Source organism: Cupressus sempervirens, chromosome 1 (genome assembly GCF_028749045.1).
Source record: "Cupressus sempervirens isolate cs-2001-9-10 chromosome 1, ASM2874904v1, whole genome shotgun sequence".
NCBI classification, from domain to species: domain Eukaryota; kingdom Viridiplantae; phylum Streptophyta; class Pinopsida; order Cupressales; family Cupressaceae; genus Cupressus; species Cupressus sempervirens.
The window spans coordinates 618378380-618394250 of NC_143118.1; the positions used below are offsets into that span (position 1 = coordinate 618378380).

Consider the following 15871-nt stretch of genomic DNA (forward strand, 5'->3'; position numbering starts at 1 on the left):
GGTCTCTCTACCATGCATTCATATCTAATGAATCAAATTCACATATCTCATTTGTAGGTTTGTCTTTCAATATTTAACTTCCTACACAAATTTTTTCATTTAGCTAATGTTAATATGATTTGACAATTTTATAAATATCTCATTCCTATAATAAACTTGCCATTTAAATTGTCTTTTAAAAGTATTGCTAAAATATTTGACTTCTTTCATACTTGAGTTCAAGATTAATTCTTGAGATGAAAATAACTAGACAATTAAAATCTCTAAATATTTTTTACTTATTTTTCATATATTATAGAAAATAAAATTATTATTTACTTTCATTTCCTTTAAAATGTTATATTCAAAATTATTTGATCAAATCTCTAAATATTTATTCATATATTTAAACATTTTTAAAAATAAATTACTATTAAATATTATATACAAAGTTACAAACAATAAAACATTATCCCACATTCAAATGAATAAAGCAGCATCAAAACGCATATGTTGTCTTTCCACACTTGAACTCAAACGGACCTTTTAGGCAATGGTCTTGCTTTTTAAAAAGTTTTTTTAATATTACCGTTAAGGAAAAGATCGAATTCATCCCTCTATTTATAGGCCATTCATGTACAGGGGCAGATTGTAGTTTTCTGGCTTCACATCGCTTCTTCCTGCTTGAATTTTGCAATTTTTGGAAGAAGCAAACTATTTTGCGTCGCAATGAAGGTGAATTGAAAGGAGAATCATGGAATCAGAGCGATAGCCATGGCGGCTGCATGATGCGTTTCTGTCTTATAAGGTATGTCTCTTCTGGCTAAGTTGAATTGCTGTTTTCGTGTTGCGCCTTCCATATATTTTATATTGCTCGAATTTTTTTCTTCCCTGCATTTTCTTTCGTTCTACATTTAGGGTTTTCCTTTTCTTTTCTTTCGTGTGTTTCTCTCAAATAAGATTTCAACTAGCTTGAATTCCGTCAGAGCTGTTGACTAGAAAAGTTGTGTTATTCTAAATGGAAATAATTGTTCAATGTGCATCCCATTCTTTGATAATTATTCTCCACAACGTTTCCCGCAATTTCAGAGCAACCTTTGTGTCTGTCTCGTGTTAGCAATGTCAGCTACAAATTCTGGTTCTCTTCTTTTCTTTTGTTAGAAAGAGTCAGTTACTATGTATAGCTATCTATTTCAAACAACAATTATAAGTTTTTCTGCTACAGTCAACACAGATTTATAACTATTTTGAAAAGATTTCAAAGAATTATGGTCTTTCTTTTCTACTCGACCGTTATTTTAGGAGTAGTACTTTTGATTGTTAAAAGCTCTATTGGAAAAAGAGTAATTCTGTTAAATGAGATTAATATATGTGGATATTTCTCAATAAATTGTTGTTAGAGCCCTGCATGTATTTAATCTATGTAAAGAAGATGGAAGATGGACAGCAGAGCCATTGAGCTTTCGTTTGTGCGGGCAAGCATTGAGGATTTATGTGGTTCATTGATTGCAAGCAACAGCAGAGAGATGTGTTCGACCTAATTTCACGGAATCTCATCCATAATCTTTCCTTGCTCTGAATCTCATCTATAATCTTTACAGAGTTTTCTGTGTCAACTACCAAGGATTTGGATTATGTTCCTGATTCTCTTCTCTTTGCGCTTACTACAATGCTCACAGCTTTAGTTTGAGAATCTTCCTGTATATTACCGTAAGTAAGATCTCCTCTCCACTTCTCCTTTTGTCTGAGAATTCAGCCATTCTATCAATTGTTTGAGATTTTACCTTAACATTATCGAGGCTTCATGATGGAGCCTGTTCTTGCATTTTTAATCGATAAAATCTTATTTTCCTTTGATTTTTATTCATAAATTTTGAAGTAAATTGTTTTTTAAAATGAAATTATCAATTTTCATGAATATGGAAAGACTACTATTAAACCTGATGTTTTGAAGTTGATTGATTTTTATGTAATTCTTGATCTTTTGTACCCTGTCTTTCTATCACTCTTGCAGAGAACTGGTAATTCCATGCTTACCTTTCAATCTTTCTTTTGATTGCATTTCATTTGTGACTTCCTATTTCTATATAAAGTTCTTACACAATTTGATGCAGTTTTAAGTCCTCTTTGAAAGACTCGATATCTAGATTATAGAGTGAAAGTTCTACAGCAAACCACCATTCAATTAGGAGGTTTAGTTTATAACCACAATTGATTATTGGCCTAGATTCTCTGGACCTCCATCAGCTCCGTCTTGTGTACAGGTAACATTTAAATGTGGAATATTCACAAAATCTGTTTCAATAGAATCAAATAATTGTCTTCCATGTTGCAGATATTCTTGTAAATGTGAGGTGATAGTGACTGATGACCTGGAGGCTGGAAATATTTTTCAATTTGTATTTCTAAAATTAGTTACTATGCTAGATCTATTTATTTATTTGCTTATTATTTCTCAATTTTATAAAAGCTTGGACCTAATTCTTCACTTGTTGTTTCTAGAGTTAGTTACTATGATAGGCTATGTTTTTTGTTTGTCTATTATTTTACTTTTCTATGAAGCTTGGAGGTAATTTTTTAATTGTTGTTTCTATAATTGACGAATATGCTATACTTTATTTTTTTGTTTGTTATAAGTTTCTCTGATCATCAAAAATAGTTATCTAATTGTAGAAGTTATTTCTATCCTCAAACCCTTCTTCTTCATTTGAATTTACATTAAATAAACATGTTTTAACTTTTGACCATAGTGAATTTATTATGGTTTAAGTATTGCTAAGATTTGCTAAGATTATATACCTTGTACAGAGTCATCACTTCCTTTACATAGTTTTCTTTTAACCTCACTTGCAAGACCTCCCATTCTTATGTTTGCATTTGTTCTGATACCCTTACTTTTGAATATATGATAAGGTCATATATCTTTTCTAGTATTGGTAGACTTAGGTTTGGTTCAGCTTGCAAGCCAACCTGCATTCTCTGTTTAAATTTTTTTTCTCCCTATTTTATCTGAATGTGTGAATGTTTATCTTTGATTTATTTCATCTAATTCAGATTTATTATCAATTAGAAAATATTAGATTGCAAAAATATTTTATAATAGAAAACCTGAGATTTTTTTTCATAATAAAATGGTCAGCAATCTACCACTTGTTTGAGCTGTTATAGATCTACAGCAGAGAAAAACATTTATATCTGAATATCAGAGCTTTTGTTATTTTGATTTCTTTATTTTTAAAAAAAAAATCTTCATTCTTTACCCATATTTTATATGCTCCATGGGCCAATATTCGTAGAGAAAGAGAATCAGAGGAAGAAGATAAGCAGATTTCACAAAGACAGCAAAGAACCCTCACACCAGACATCTCAGGTGAATATGCAAAATGTAATCCTTGTATTACTTAATATGACCCTCAACTTGAAAATGTTGCTTTCCTGCACAGATACGGTCCAACAAGAAAGACTAAGGAATAAATAATTAAGAAAGAAGATGAATATATTTGCGCAATGTATCTACTATCATCACACAATTTACAATCCGTTTTCGTTCAAAATGTGTGTTTTGAAACTTTGCAGTATGCTCCGAAGTTGAACAAGTAAATGAGAGAGACGAACAAGCATTAATCGGCATATACGAACAAGTTGGCCATTTTATATCAATTCTGTTTTATATGAGTTTAATAAGTTGGCTATTTTTTTTGGTTTGTTATGAAGTTTATCTGATCTTCACAAATAGTTATCTAATTGTCGAAGTTATTTCTATCCTCAAACCTTTCTTCATTTGAATTTACATTAAATAAACATGTTTTAACTTTTGATCATAGTAGATTTATTATGGTTTAAGTATTGCTAAGATTTGCTAAGATTAGATACCTTGTAAAGAGTCATCACTTCTTTGTGAAAAATATTAATATAAATTTAAATTTCAACTCAATACTCACAACCCTAACCCTGAAAAACTTTGCTCTGCACTTAAAAGTTGCTCGGCACATGAAGGTGCCGAGTGCCAGTTTTACTCGGCGCTTGATGGTGCCGAGTGGTAGTTTGCTCGGCACTTGAAGAAAAAGTGCTCGGCACAGGAAGGTGCCGAGTGCCAGATTTGTTCGACACTTGATGGTGTCGAGTGACAGGCAACAAGTGTCGAGTGAACTCGGCACAAAGAGGACCTCGGTAGCAATAGATGCCAAGTATGCTCGGCTCCAAAAGAAATGCTCGGCAACAATAGATGCCGAGTGAGCTCGGCTCCAACTGAGAAATTATAACTTAAGAGATTTCATCGTGGATGCTTTCACCATTAAAACCAGAGAGCCAAAGCTTTAAGCTTTCAACCAAACTTGTTAAATCTAATGAATAGAAGATGAAGAACAATAGATTAAGTATGCTGCTTGCTTTCTATTAAATCTTTTATTAAACTATTACAAAATCTGGGAGCATCGGCTTCAACCAGAAAAACCCTAAAATAATCCTAAACTGATTATGCTTCAAAAAACTTTAAACCTGCAACTCTAATGACTGCATACAAAGGTGCCTGGAGCAATCACTAGTTCAACAGGACGAATCTAACAATGAAAAACTTACAGAGTGAGCAAGGGAAACACGTGCAACTGCAGGCACAAACTTCTTTCCTTCTTCCTTCTCTACTCAGCTCTGCAACTTCTCTCTGATCTGCTTGATCTGCAAATTCTACTGAATGAATAAAAAATCATTCCTTTTGTTTCATTTCATTTTCCCCCTCTCAACGTTCAAATTCAAAATCTCACCTACCAAAATGAATGCCTGCCGTTCATGGATGCCTGCGGTGACCTGACAGGGTAGATGGGCATGGGGCTCGAGGACAACCTTCTTTCCTTCTTCCTTCTCTACTCAGCTCTGCAACTTCTCTCTGATCTGCTTGATCTGCAAATTCTATTGAATGAATAAAAAATCATTCCTTTTGTCTCATTTCATTTCCCCCCTCTCAACGTTCAAATTCAAAATCTCACCTACCAAAATGAATGCCTGCCGTTCATGGATGCCTGCGGTGACCTGACAGGGTAGATGGGCGTGGGGCTCGAGGACAACCTACAGGCGTTGACGTTTAATTTCCAACACTCCCCCTTTGTCCTGAGCCAAACAAACAAGGATCACAGCTGATCCAAATCAACTACACCAAGACACTCTCTTAGGTGTACAAAAGATACAATGCCTAATGGCTTGGTGAAAATGTCTGCTAGCTGCTGCTCAGACTTGCAAAAATTCATTTTGATATCCCCATTCTCCACCAACTCTCTGATGAAGTGATATTTGATGTCAATATGTTTGCTTCTCCCATGGAAGATTGGATTCTTGGACAATGCAATTGATGAGATGTTGTCACAATAAATTGTGGTTCCATCCTCTTGCCTTTCATTCAAATCTATCAAGATCCTCCTTAGCCAAATTGCTTGACATACTGTTGTATTTGCTGCAATGTATTCAGCCTCTGCTGTAGATTGAGCAACAATAGGTTGCTTCTTGGATGCTCATGAAATTGCACTCGATCCCATATGAAACATGTATCCGGAAGTGCTCTTTCTATCATCTAAACTTCCAGCCCAATCACTATCTGTGTAAACAACCATCTTGAAATCATTTGATGTAGTATACAAAATTCCAAATCCTTTGGTACCTTTCACATACCTTAGGATCCTCTTTCCCGCTTGCCAATGAGAATCCTTTGGTGTTTTCATAAATCTAGAAATCAAACTTACTGCATGCATTAGGTCTGGACAAGTTGCAGTCAAATACATTAGACTTCCAACCATACTCTTGTATAGTGTTGGATCCACTCTCTTGCTAGAGTCTTCCTTGCTCAACTTTAGACCTACTGCTGTTGGTGTGGGGGCTGCCTTGTTGTTCTGCATTTTAAATCTCTCCAAGATCTGCCCTGAATATTTTTCTTGAGAGATGAAGATGCCATCATGCATTTGTTTTACTTCTATGCCTAGAAAGTATTTCAAGGTCTGTCATTTCAAATTCACTTTTCATGACCTCTTGGAACTCACCAATTAGAGCCTTATCATTACCAGTAAAAATTAAATCATCTACATACAAGACAACAATCAATACATTACCATTTGCTGTCTTGATGTAGAGAGTAGGCTCACCATTGCTTTTGCTAAAGCCATTGCTCATCAAATATGAGTCAATCCTACTGTACCGTGCCCTTCGAGCTTGCTTGAGCCCACAGAGAGCCCACATACACTTTTTCTTTCAATACACCATTTAGGAAGGCAGACTTCACATCCATTTGAAATACCTTCCACTTGTCCTGAGCTGCAATTGCTATGACAGCACGCACAGTTTTCATTCTTGCAACTAGGGCATAGGTCTCATTATAATCTCTCCCATACTGCTGTTTGTAGCCCTTGACTACCAGCCTTGCCTTATGCCTATCAATCTTGCCTTCAACATTGCATTTGGTCTTATAGACCCATTTCACTCCAATCACTTGCTTTTTGGGAGGCAATTCGGTTAGCTCCCATGTCTCATTCCTTTCTATAGCATCTATTTCCTCATCCATGGCATTACACCATTTCTTCTCCTTAATAGCTTCCTCAAAATATATTGGATCACTATGAGAAAATAATGCAAAATTAACACTCTCATCATAATCTTCATACCTTTCATCTTGGTATATCTCCCTAAGACTCTTGGTCTTTTTTGGTAACAGGGAGGAGAGTGTGGGATTAGAATCTTCATTGCTTCTGCCTTGCCGACTAGCTCGGTCTTCACTAGTACTCGACACTGACACTCGGTCATGCCTAGAGGAGCTCGGAAAAGTTTGAATCTGCTTGCCTTTTCTTCTATTTGCTCCTCCTTTTTTCTGTTCATCAGCATCTTCTTCATTCATAATTGGCACTTTACTAGAAGTGCTTGGTGACTCATCAATTGAACCATACCAAGACTGATTTTCAAGAAATTTCACATCTTTTGAAAGCATCATCTTGTTGTTCAATGGGTCATACAATCTGTATGCCTTTGATTCTGGGCTATACCCTGTAAAAATGCATTTCACACCTTTATCATCAAATTTCTGCCTTTGCTCTTTAGGCACATGTGCATATGCAACACATCCAAACACCTTTAGGTGTTCAACTGTCCATCTTTTCCATGACCATGCTTCCATTAGAATTATGTCACAGACTGCCTTTGTAGGACACCTATTAATTAGGTAAACTGCTATTGCCACAGCCTCTCCCCAAAATTCAGTTGGGAGACCTTTCTCTTTCATCATGCTCCTTGCCATTTCAACAATGGTCCTGTTCTTTCTTTCAGCCACTCCATTCTGCTGTGGTGTATAGTTGGTTGTGAGCTCTTTCTTTATTCCATGTTTTTTGCAAAAAATTACAAAAGAATTGGAGGTATACTCCCCTCCTCTATCTGATCTAAGGACCTTGATATAGTGTCCACATTCTCTTTTAGCCTGGGCTTTAAATTCTACAAATTTTTCAAATGCTTCAAATTTATTCTTTAAGAAATACACCCATGTCCTACGACTGAAATTATCAATGAATGTCATGAAATAAGTACTCCTCCCAATGGAAGTAACTTGCATAGGATCGACTAGGTCAGTATGCACTAACTCTAATGGATATCTAGCTCTCCTAGAATTTTCAGAATTAAAGGGAAGCCTATGTTGCTTACCCAAAATACAAGCCTCACACTTGTCACATGTGTAATGCCTCGCCAAGGGATCCAAAGAATTAACCTAGAATTTCACTAAGTTTGGTAGCATTTTTTTTTTTTTTTCCTTTTAAAATTACATGAAAGTAAATACCACATATAACTTATTCACAATAACGGAAGCAATAGCAATGTCCATCTAGAGAGTAAACATAACATACACAACAGATTACATTCTTTAAGATCCCTTAATGCTGAATTACATACATGAATCCATCTAGTACTACAACCACATGAAATAATAATGATAAGTCCAGTGTTCATACATTACATTTCCAAATGCTCAATCATCCACTGTACATGTCACAGGGTATGAAGGCTTAAAAGAATATACATATGTAGAATAAGGTACATCATCCTATTCTAATCCATGATATATCAAAGTAAAGATAATCACATGATACACATGATACATCATCATAAAAGTCATAAACATCCATCATAAAGATCAAACAAAATAAACTAAGTGCACGGTTCCTCTCAACCGTTAATAGCATCATTAGACCATCGTGGGCCCTAGCCATCCCTTCGTGCGTAACATCCCAAATCATCGAAGAGATCATTGGCACTAACATAGTAGGAATGTCACTCCTAATAAATACAACATCATATGTAGAAAGTAATCTAACATGCAAATATAAGCATAGAATAACATCATCTAACATATGCTAATCATCAATGAAAGGATACATATCCACCATCACGAAGGACGCATCAGCGACGATGTCTCAATGAATCTCAAATGATAAGAGTGGAAAATACACTACCACTTGACCACGTGGTACCTAAGTGGTCCACTCCCACCGTGCTGAGGAGATAATCTCAAGTCCCAAACAGGCTGTCAGAATCACATAGCACAAGTCTCTAAAGTCCAGGAATCCTGAAAGTATACTAACTCAAAGGTTCCAATCACAAAACAGACATCTACTTCCCAGAGGCACACAATGACATGTAGGAACCTACTATGCAAGCGGGAAAGTGTCATCGCATTTATCTCGTACAAGTTACCCTGGCAGTTAGCTAAACTCCACGGGTCCATACAGATCTCATGCGGCCACTAGTACCCTTTCATACTGACAAGGCATACTATGGAATGCAAGGTCGCAACCATGCATTCTCTCTACTCCCATCCTAGCCTATACAAGCACTCAAGGCATGGGCGAGAACCAAAACTATTATCTTTTTAGGTTCATTCAGTTAGTATTAAGTGTGAATGTTATCACTTATTAATCCAACTTACAATGAGTTACCCTAGCAGCCTCTTAGGGCCCTGGCCCCCATTGCAAGCCACTTCCCGACACTACATGCAGATATCCTACCCTAATGCTCATGGTATCATAATCATAAAGAAAGTCCATAAAATCATCAAATATCCTCAATAAGAATCATCAAATATCCATGATAAAATCATCAAATATGCATAAAAGAATCAAATCTCCATGAGCAACATCCATAGAAAATCATGACTACAAGAGCTCTCTATTGGCAACTGAAGTATCACTGATAATCAAAGTATCCATTGGTTCTCAATAACCAAATTATATCTCAAATCATACTGATCAAAGACTCCAAAAATGGTTGAGTCAAACATGTCACAACATGACATCATCAAGAATAAATTCACATATCAGTCCCATCATGGCAACTAGAATATAACCAAAGATAATTGATCGATGACCAAAAATAATGGTTAAGTCAAGGGTCTCAAACATAAGAATCTCAACTTTAACAATCAGTAATCACAACCAGTACATAGAGCATTCCATCACATAATCATGGTTGGGTTTATAAAGATCGAGAAATAAAACATCATCATGACATCACAATCACATAACCCCCAAGCCTCTAGTAGACGTCCTATAACTGGTCAACACTAGTCAACCCAAAACCCAAAATATTAGCATAAGGAATACACAATGTAAACACATGTTTTGGTTTTGCAAAGTTTTTAATTTGAATATAAAAGTCTCAATTTACGTTTCCCAATTAATATCAAGTGGAGAAATATCACATTTTACCTAACCCATGTATTTGCTTGATAGATAAAAGTTCCTCCATTAGATTCAATTTTCTAATTGATCCAATAATATTTTATTTATAAAAACTTCTTTTGAGAAATAACATTTCCAATAATCAAAACTTCGATTATATATATGCTAATAATTAATCTTAATTAAAACTAATGTTTAATTAAATTAATTATTAATATCTCTACTAACTCACATCTTTTATTAATATAATAATTATTTGTTATAAATTACATATATACATATATACTTATATACATATACATACATACATACATACATACATACATACATACATACATACATACATACATATATATATATATATATATATATATATAATAATAATAATAACAAGAAAACGAAATATATAAAAATCAGAATATTGATAAATGATTTCATATAACATAAAATGTTTTATAAAAATTGAAATGTCAAAACAAATCATATATAATTCAACCTTCGATGCCACGCAGTACATGTACCTGCTATCGCAGGTCTGCCCGACAGTGGGTACAGAGTACCCCTGTCATCGCAGTCCCTACAATGGCAGGCCCTCTGCGTACCCGCGGGGTGATACGGCTCCGACGAATTCAAAGAGAATTTTTTTTTTTATATATAATTTAAACGTTTTCAAAATCGCTTCTGCTTGCGCGATGCGATTTGGTTTTTTTAAAATTAAGTTTAATGTTTTTTCAAAAACGTTTTTGATTAATGATATTCGATTTTTAAACAAATACATATATATTATACAGAATTAAAAATGAACATATATACAATTATATATATATATGTAATTATATATATATAATTATATATATATATATGTATGTTTTAGCAGATTTACGAACACAATTTCCAATTTTCAGAATTTCTCTATGAAACTTGATTTTCAAAATTTCTAATAATTAACCTAATGGGTTTAACTATGAATTTTCAACCCTAGTCCTGTGTCATTTTCAGATCTAAGCATATAGAATCCTCAAATAAATTTTAAATGCCCAAGTTGAAAATGCATAATGAAATATGAGATTCCTCAGAAGACATATGGAAGACACGAAGAAGACAGGGAAAACAAGATGCGAAAATATCACAAGAGTCTACCCGGATTCTGATGCTAATTCACTTTTCCTCAGAAAACCCGCAGAACAAGCTCCTCCCTTCTTCAGAGTTCTTGAGTCTTCCAATGCTCCAATTGCTCTCTACGCTCCCACGCTATCTCTAAGCTTCTAAGGATGCCTGAATATAAAGAGCTCTTAGGAACCTATAGAATGCTTCTAGAAACAGCTAGAAGGTGCCACCAACTAAGAATGGGTCTTTTCCAACCTTTTTGATGAGCCATAGGGTTGTAGACACCATGTGCTTAATTGATGCACTAACCCCCAAGTTGTTGACACATGAAAAATAGAAAAGTACGTTAATTCCCATGCAAGCTTATAACTCCAATCACTTAAAATAATTTCCATTTAAATATTTATAACTCCCATTTTAATTTTTATAACTTTTATTATTATTATTTGTTTATTAATTTATTAGTATTTTATAATTATTATTTATTTTAATTTTCTATTTTTTTTTTAAAATTTAATTCTTTTCTCTCAATTATTTCTCCTTGAATTGATTATAATCAAAATATCAAAGATCATGATATTTAATTTTCTCAAATAATTAATTTATTAATTAAAACTATTTGTTGAGACTTAATTTAATAGAAAATTCACCATAGACCTTCAAGATAAAATATGAAAACCCATCATAGGACAATTCATACAAAATCAATCTAAAGGATTAAAAATCACGAAATATGTCATCCGACACATTCAGTGGGTACTCAACTCTGATACTTGTCCTAACTCACTAGGACAAATGGTTTTAGGGTTTGGGATTTGGACTTGAGAATTTATCTCCCCTCTCTTATCATTGAGATAGTATAATAGGGTACGCTCATCCTGGCAATTCAGGGAAGTCGATACGCAGTACCTGCAACCTGCAGAAAAACCATGCATGTACATACAATATATATATATAGTGCTAAGCTAAACAGGCAATGGCAGGAAGTGGTGCATCGTGTAGATCCTGACTAAGCAGGTGACTACGACTCCCTTCCTTAACCACATCAGAAACGCCATACAATAAGAAAACATGCACACCATACACATGCAAGTATGGGGTAAGTATCCATAATAAAACTCATGAGATAATAAAACATCTAACTAACCATCAGCAGTAACTGAAAACAATGTAATGATCATCATGCATACATGAAATGTAAAGTCTAAATGATCTCATCATATAACAATTGAATCCATACATAATGTCTGATAGTCTCAAAACAATACCACTAATCTATTAACATAAAGTTAGTCTATCATAGTCTGATAATAATAGCAACAATGAGTCTAGAAAAGATGTGAACGAGGGTAGGCACTACAACATGAATTTCCTACACGTGGCAAACCTTCTACCATTCTTTTATTTGACAATAAATTTAAACCAACATAGCCAAGATGACCATACCTGAGGTGCCATAGCCGTGAGGGGTCTTCAATCACACTCTTTAGAGCTGATTGTGTGGGAGGTGAAGCACTAACTTGAGATGAGAAACATGTCTCAATCCTCAAGGGAAACATTCTGTTCTTTGTCATTTGAATTGTTGCAAGTAGGTTCTTGCTCTCACCTTTTTCATGAATGATACAACTATCATTCTCCATCAACACTTTGTATCCATTTTGAATGAGCTGACCAATGTTCATCAAATTGTGTTTCATACTAGGGGCGAAATACACATTTTGTATTTCTCTTTTCTCACCTTTCTTGGTACGGACCATAATAGATCCTTTGCCCACAACTGGTAGGGTTCCATTATTACCCATTTTAATTTCTGATTTGAAACTCTTGTCAATAAATGAAAACAAGGTTTCATTACCACTCATGTGGTTGCTACATCCACTGTCAAGGTACCAAACCTTGGGGCTTCCTTCTTAACCAACATTACACATGATGAAGGTAGTGTTTTCACTTCCCATATTCACATTAGCCACATTTGCTGGTTTTGACCTATCTTTCTGCTTCTTCCAGCATTCATTTGCATAATGCTCATATTTATGATAGTAGTAGCATTCTACATTACTCTTATTTGAGTTGTAGTTTTTCTTACCTCCTCTTGAAGTATTTTGTGAGCTACTTGCTCCATCTGCTCTTCCTAAGCTTTCTGCTGCAGCATTTTTTTGTCCTCCATTACCTCGGCCTCTACCTCTGGAGTTTCTGCCTGAGCCATTTCTTCCTCTCCCCCTTCCTCTTGGATTTGATTGAGCCTTGAATGCTTGCTCTTGGGAAGATGAAGAAGTAGATCTGTTGATCCTATGCTCATGAGTTTGAAGAGAACCCATCAACTCATCCATTGTCAAAACAGTGAAGTCTTTTGCCTCTTCTATGGTCATGACCAAATGCTCATATTTATGAGGTAAACTCCTCAATATCTTTTCCATTATCCTCTGCTCTTGATAGTCTTCTCCATTTGACTTCAGCTGGTTAATCACATTGGAGGTCCTTGAATTGAAGTCTGCAACTGATTCATTCTCCTTCATTTGAAGGTTCTCAAATTCCCTCCTTATGTTTTGTAGCTTTACAGTACGAACTTTATCAGTCCCCTTGAAGTTCGTCTCAAGGATATCCCATGCTTCTTTTGCATAATTTGCTGCTGCAATCTTAGGGAATATAGACTCTGTCATTGCTGCTTCAATCAAACTTAGTGCTTTTGCATCTTTTCTTCTTGACTCTTTCAAATGAGTCTTCTGTGCATTTGTGAGGGTAGCATACTGAGTTGGATCAGTCACATCATTGAATCCATTGACCACAAACTCCCACAAATCATTTGCAACCATAATGGTCTTCATCTTCTTTGCAAATGTTTCATAATTCTGTCCATTAAATGATGGTGGCTATTGCCATATCTTTCCTGCATCTCTTGCCATGACAAATATTCCAAGAAAAGCAAATGCCCTAACTCACTTTGGATGTGGGGCCTCAAAGCTCTGATACCATGTGAGAAATATTAATATAAATTTAAATTTCAACTCAATACTCACAACCCTAACCCTGAAAAACTTTGCTCTGCACTTAAAAGTTGCTCGGCACATGAAGGTGCCGAGTGCCAGCTTTACTCGGCACTTGATGGTGCCAAGTGGCAGGTTGCTCGACACTTGAAGAAAAAGTACTCGGCACAGGAAGGTGCCAAGTGCCAGATTTACTCGGCACTTGCTCGACACTTGATGGTGCCGAGTGACAGGCAATAGGTGCCGAGTGAACTCGGCACAAAGAGGACCTCGGTAGCAATAGATGCCAAGTATGCTCAGCTCCAAAAAAAATGCTCGGCAACAATAGATGCCGAGTGAGCTCGGCTCCAACGGAGAAATTATAACTTAAGAGATTTCATCGTGAATGCTTTCACCATTAAAACCAGAGAGCCAAAGCTTTAAGCTTTCAACCAAACTTGTTAAATCCAATGAATAGAAGATGAAGAACAATAGATTAAGTATGCTGCTTGCTTTCTATTTAATCTTTCATTAAACTATTACAAAATTTGGGAGCATCAGCTTCAACCAGAAAAACCCTAAAATAACTCTAAACTGATTATGCTTCAAAAAACTTTAAACCTGCAACTCTAATGGCTGCATACAAAGGTGCCTGGAGCAATCACTACTTCAACAGGACGAATCTAACAATGACAAACTTACAGAGTGAGCAAGGGAAACAAGTGCAACTGCAGGCACAAACTTCTTTCCTTCTTCCTTCTCTGCTCAGCTCTGCAACTTCTCTCTGATCTGCTTGATTTGCAAATTCTACTGAATGAATGAAAAATCATTCCTTTTGTCTCATTTCATTTTCCCCCTCTCAATGTTCAAATTCAAAATCTCACCTACCAAAATGAATGCCTGCCGTTCATGGATGCCTGTGGTGACCTGACAGGGTAGATGGGCGTGGGGCTCGAGGACAACCTGCAGGCGTTGACGTTTAATTTTCAACATTCCTTTACACAGTTGCATTATAGTTTTCTTTTAACCTCACTTGCAAGACCTCCCATTCTTATGTTTGCATTTGTTCTGATACCCATACTTTTGAATATATTATAAAGTTATATCTTTTCTAGTATTGGGTAGACTCAGGTTTGGTTCAGCTTGCAAGCTAACCTGCATTCTCTGTTTAAATATATTTTTTTCCCTATTTTATCTGAATGTGTGAATGTTTATCTTTGATTTATTTCATCTGATTCAGATTTATTATCAATTAGAAAATATTAGATTGCAAAAATATTTTGTAACAGAAAACCTGAGATTTTTTTTCATAATAAAATGGTCAGCAATCTACCACTTGTTTGAGCTGTTATAGATTTACAGCAGAGAAAAACACTTATATCTGAATATCAGAGCTTTTGTTATTCTGATTTCTTCATTTAAAAAAAATAAAAAAATCTTAATTCTTTACCCATATTTTATATGTTCCATGGGCCAATATTCGTAGAGAAAGAGAATCAGAGGATTTCACAAAGACAGCAAAGACCTCTCACACCAGACATCTCAGCTGAATATGCAAAATGTAATCCTTGGATTACTTATGATGATTTTAATATGGCCCTCAACTTTTCATGTTGCTTTGCTGCACAGATACGGTCCAACAAGAAAGACTAAGGAATATATTTGCGCAATGTATCTACTATCATCACACAATTTACAATCCTTTTTCATTCAAAATGTGTGTTTTGAAACTTTGCAGTACGCTCCAGAGTTGAACAAGTAAATGAGTGAGACGAACAAGCATTAATCGGCATAGATGAACAAGTTGGCTATTTTATATCAATTCTGTTTTCTATGAGTTTATGAATCCAGATCATTGTAGTACAAAAGTTCGATGTTCTCGTATTACAGATTTGGCTTTTTTTCTGGGTAGATATGCTACTATCGAGCCCTTATAAACATGGGTAGATATGTTTTGATTTTATCAGAGGAAATTTAGAAGAGGCAGCTTTTCAACGCTGAGAATTTTCTCTACAAATCTCCTTCGGACTGAAGAAATATGAAACTTGCAGGCTCGGTTCTGATTGAACTCCCCTGTTTTCAACGCAAATTCCCATGTTTTTGTCTTTTAAAAATCCATCCTTTGTT

The 15871-nt window shown here is 35.2% G+C and overlaps 1 long non-coding RNA gene across 1 annotated transcript; it reads left to right on the forward strand.

Annotated features, from left to right (window-relative positions):
• The first annotated feature begins 647 nt into the window (after positions 1 to 647).
• On the forward strand, positions 648 to 1842 carry LOC149579428 (uncharacterized). Its single transcript, XR_016358392.1, has 2 exons — positions 648 to 787; positions 1380 to 1842. It is a non-coding gene; the product is annotated as an uncharacterized LOC149579428 (long non-coding RNA).
• The last annotated feature ends 14029 nt before the right edge of the window (positions 1843 to 15871 follow it).